Source organism: Enhydra lutris, unplaced genomic scaffold (assembly GCF_002288905.1).
Source record: "Enhydra lutris kenyoni isolate GAN:26980312 unplaced genomic scaffold, ASM228890v2 scaffoldscaffold976, whole genome shotgun sequence".
Lineage (NCBI taxonomy): Eukaryota > Metazoa > Chordata > Mammalia > Carnivora > Mustelidae > Enhydra > Enhydra lutris.
The window spans coordinates 2,844-7,877 of record NW_019155060.1 but is presented as its reverse complement, the minus strand read 5'-3'; the positions used below and the strand labels follow the sequence as shown (position 1 = coordinate 7,877).

Sequence of the window (5,034 nt, the reverse complement as noted above, 5' to 3'; positions counted from 1 at the left end):
GTATGCTGTGCTGGTCAGTGCCCTGGTGCTGATGGCCAAGGTAAGGATGGGACTCTGGAGGTGACACTTGAAACACAGCAACTCAGAACTGTGAGTAGTCAGAGACCCCGCTGGCAGTCAGTGGTGTCAGGAGAAGAAGACAGAGGTCCACCCACATGCCTCAGCAGATGTATTGTATCTCCGGGATCACAGTGGGAGAACCAGGCAGAGAAGGAGAAGCTGAGGACACCTGAGAACCCAATGGACATTGTAAAGAGCTCTACCATTCACCCTGTCAGCAGACCATCCTACTTCCTCTCAGTTCCCATCACTCCTGGTAACCCCTGAAACCTTCTCTTCTTCAGGTCAAGAGAAAGGGTTCCTGAAACCACCTCAGAGGCAGAGGCGGGAGCTTCCTGCTTGCTATTCCCCAATACGGATTCTCCTTTTTCTACTTCTAGCCAGTGCTTCTCAAGAGCTGTTTTCATCTCTCCACTCACCCCAATAGTTACCCACTATGTTCCTGAACACCTGGACGCTGATGACCCAAACCTCCCTAACCCAGGGGGACCCCTAGTGTGACTAAATTGACTATTGACTGAATCAATAAAAATGATGTGTTCTGGCTTGACTCCGCCTTATGAGTGTCTGGATATATCTTCTGCCCATCTCGGACCTCCTATGTGCCTCCCGCCAGGATAGAAATAAGAGGTATTGGGCACCTGGGTGGCTCAGTTGTTAAGCATCTGCCTTCAGCTCAATCATGATCCTGGGGTCCTGGGATTGAGTTCTGCATTGGGCTCCCTGCTCAGCAGGAGCCTACGTCTCCCTCTCCCACTGCCCCTGTGTTCCCTCTCTCACTGTGTCTTTCTGTCAAATAAATAAATAAAAATCTTAGAAAAAAAAAAAAAAGGAAAGAAACAAGAGGTATTCAAGGAAAGAACAGGTCCCTCCAGTACCGGGGCTGAGGGACTGAGTCTGGGGCTGCCCTGCTCCTCCCTGTCAGGAGAACTTGAGTAAGTGTAAATGGGGGTGATGGGATTGAGGAGGCTTACTCAAAAACAGCTCAGAAAAATGGTGACATTTTCTATCAGAATTTCCTGTCCTGGGGCACCTGGTTGGCTCAGTGGGTTAAGCCTCTGCCTTAGGCTCAGGTCATGATCTCAGGGTCCTGGGATGGAGCCCCACATCGGGCTCTCTGCTCAGCAGGGAGCCTGCTTCCCCAACTCTCTCTCTGCCTGCCTCTCTGTCTACTTGTAATCTCTCTCTCTGTTTCAAATAAAGTCTTAAAAAAAAAAAAAAAGAATTTCCTGTCCTACCTGGACCAAGCTGCTCTAAGGAAGAGTTTACTTCCACAGGTGTATCTCCCAACAACTGGTCACTTATTTGTGGCTAAGAAGCTTGCCTTCATAGCTATCACCCATGTTCCCTTCAACTGTCTCCCTGAGTACACTACCGTCTTCTCTTATCACCAAGCAGGCTTCCCGGCCAAGAAGAGAAGGCACTGACTTGGAGTTGGAATCTCAAGTAGCACATGTGTCTTCCAGTTTATGTCACAAATCTGTTGATGAGTTTCTCTCTAGTGAATTACATGGGTGTAAAAACGTGCCCTGATCACTCCTGGAAGGATAGAAAATAAAGGTCCTCAAAACCAAGAGTCAGCCCTATTGCTATTTCGAGGAATCCTCTAAGAGCTCTTTGTTGTCTCATGGTCACTGTGGTGATGCACGGTCCTGGGGATGGCATCTAGGCAGTGGTCCTCTGCTACCTCGCTCCGTGCATACCCCACTCCTCTCACCCTGCATCCTGGAGCCACCTGCTTCCAGGCTATTTTGCATTCCATCACCTGGAGGCACATAGTAGTACTCTAACTCCTACTTACTCTTGAAGATTTAGCCCCAACATCATCCCCTGTAAGAAGCCTTCTCAGGTGCTTCTTTGCCTGAATTAGCCATCTACTCTCTCGCTCACGGGACTGGAGCGCATGACTTTCTCTCTCCATTGCAATGCATGAGGCATTCACATGTGTGTGCACACTTCTATAACACATATGTATGTGTACATGTATTTACATACATGTGCCTGTGCACTAACCCACTCAAGCACACGTCATTGCAATGTCCTGCTATTCACCTTCAAGAAAATAAGGAGATCCAAGTCACAGTCCCTAGGGAACCTACCTGTTCTGGAGGGGATCATTCATGAATAGAAACAGTTGAAATACAAAGTGGCGCTTTCCGATAGAAATGCCAGCTGTCTGAAATGCGGTCAGAGGCTAGTACTCAATTTCCTACTGGGATCATCAGGGAAGCGTCTGAGAATGTGGCAAACTCTTCACAGAAAGAATTGGTCTAATCAACCCTGTGGGAGGGTGGTCGTGACAGTCAGAGACATGAACCAGAGCCGAAACCACAGGGTCAGGTACTTGAGGGTGCTTAGCCGGGGACGGGGACGAGCTTCAGAAATAGGAGGGAGGAGATGTTAGGCAGGCTGTTGCGTGCGCCTTGGAGGTGAACTCAGGTCCTTGCCACCAGCATGGGGCCTGGCACATAGGAGGTGTTCATGCAGTGTGTGGGATACATGAAGCATAAGGAGCTTGGACTCTGTTCCGGGAGCAGTGGGGAATTACAGAGTCTGCTTGTCCCCATGCCACAAGCTGCCGTCACCTGCTTTTTGGAGTCCACCCCTCACTCCTCCCACCCCACGTCACTATAAATGCCATTCTGTGCAGGTGGGCACCGTGAGTCCCAGAGGGGAGACCTGGTGACACAGAGGGTCTCCTCACAGTGGTGTATGTTCTGCCATAGGGCCTCTCTGCCCCTCCCCTCCCTCCACCAGCACCATGACCTTCCCCAGCCCCTCCCCACTTTAAATGTACTCGGAGTTGGCTCCCAGCCCCACTCAGTCAAACCTCTGTCACCTGCAGTTCCTGTCTCTGCCCAGTGGCTGGGGGGAGGGGACCAGAAAGAAAGAAACATTTTTGTATCCTGTTGTAACATTGTGGGAGCTGGGGGGTGGGCACAATGACTCAGGTAGAGGGGGTGCTTTTACAAAAAGCTCTGCCTCAGAAAATACCTCCACCTTGCCCTGGGAACACAGCTCCTGGATGGGGAGTGGCTAGGAGGTGTCTCTAGAGCTGGTCCCTGATGTGCTCTTGCAGGGACCTGAACTGGGTAAACACCTCTACATCTCCCAGCTCCAGACAGCTTCCCAGGAACGTGAAGGGCCCACACATCGAATCAGGGTCATCATCCAGCACTTTTCATAAAAACCTGCCCTTGACAAAAGTACTTACACATGCGTTATTTATTAAGAACTCACAACAACATTGCACAAAACGTAGCACCCCCTTTTTCAGATGAAGGAAAGAAGGCCAGAAAAGTTGCAGGTCCTATAAGTACTAAGAGACAGGGTCCTTCCTGGAACATGTCCCAGCTCCAGCCCCAACCCCTAGCACCAAGCTCAGTTCATTTTACACCTCCACTGTACTGTCCCCAAGCCAAGTTGATTCTCCTCTGAAACTGGAGATGACCTCCTGTAGCATCTAGATGACTATGTCCAGCTATTTCTGGAGGTGGCAGGAGAGAAGCCCAGGAAGGAGAAGGACAGTGCATCCCCTGCTTGTGCCAAGGGAAGCAGGAGGAGCAGAAATTCTTGGCAGCCCCTGACCACTGTGCTTATACAGCGAGCAGCACTTTGGGCCAGGGACCCGGCTCACGGTACTAGGTAAGAAAGCCTCTCCCGGTGGGAAGGCGGGTGGGGTGCCCAGCCTGGACCACCCTCAGGACCCTGGCCCTAGAGGAGTGGGTGCTGGCCCCTTCCAGGTCCCTAGTCTGGGAAGGCGGGTTTGTGCCTGGGTCCCCAGAGCTGTGCAAACACAGGACAGCTGTACTTTGGGGCCGGTTCCAAGCTGACGGTTCTGGGTAAGGAGGTTAGCTGGGGGGCCAGCGCTCCGCGGGGTGGGACGGACACAGGTGGGCAGCTGCCCGGCTCCGTCAGGGGCTGTGCTCAGAGGCGGGGCTCAGCGCCTGGGCCGGGACTCCCGGTTCTTCGAGGGAGCAGGGCCGGCGGGAGAGGGCAGCGCCAGATTTTTGTGCTGGGGCTCCGGGCCGTGAGTGGAGAAACTCAGTATTTCGGCAGGGGCACCCGGCTGACGGTGCTAGGTAAGCGAGGGGGCCCGGGGGCGCCGGGGCGGGCGGTGGGGCAGCGGATGGCGGGCCTGTTTTTGTGCTGAGCCAGGGGGCTGTGAGCCAAAATACCCAGTACTTCGGCGCGGGGACCCGGCTGACGGTTCTAGGTGAGCGCGGCGCGCGGCGCGGCCAGGGTCTTGGGAAGGGGGCCCGGGGCCCTGCTTTGCAGCCTCCGCCCTGTCCTTCGGGGCCGGCAGCCGGCTGACCGTCCTGGGTGAGTGGCCGCGGGACCCGACACGAGGGTTGCGGGGTCGGAAGGGAAGGCGGCGACCCCAGGGCCCTTCCTGGCCCGGCCCGGGGTGGGCTCCCGCAGGGAGCGGGAGCGGGAAGCAGCTGGGGCGCTGCGGGGGTTTGCGTGCGGGTCTGGGCCTCTGTGTTCCTATGAGCAGTATTTCGGCTCCGGCACCAGGCTCACGGTCATAGGTGAGATTTGGGCGTCTCCCCCCGTGCGCGCCGCAGCTCCTCGGACCCGGGAGATAGTGGGGGTGGGCCAGGCAGGGACGCGCAGTCCGCTGTCCGCGGGGTCAGCCCTGCGGGGGGCGGGGACCGGGTCCTCCGAGGCCCGGCACAAGGGTGGAGGGTCAGGGGGCTGTGGGGCTCTTTTTCTGCTTTTGAGGTACTTAGGGGCCGAGTGCGTGGGGGACTAGAGCATTGATGGGGACTCAGAGCCGCTGGACTGGGGGACGCGACTGAGAAGGGAAAACTGGGGCTGGGGGAGGGGGCATAGAAGGGGTGTAGCTGCTACGGAGAAGGGGGACCGACCGAGCGGGAGAGCCAGGAGGAAAGCAGGGATAAGCATGGAACTGGCGGGCACCCAGCCCAGCCGGCTCCTGGGAGAGGTAGATGGAAGGGAGGCCGTTGAACA

At 55.5% G+C, this 5,034-nt stretch overlaps 1 long non-coding RNA gene across 1 annotated transcript; it reads left to right on the top strand.

Annotated features, from left to right (window-relative positions):
* Positions 1-611, top strand: LOC111140416. Its single transcript, XR_002640144.1, has 2 exons — positions 1-40; positions 345-611. It is a non-coding gene; the product is annotated as an uncharacterized LOC111140416 (long non-coding RNA).
* The last annotated feature ends 4,423 nt before the right edge of the window (positions 612-5,034 follow it).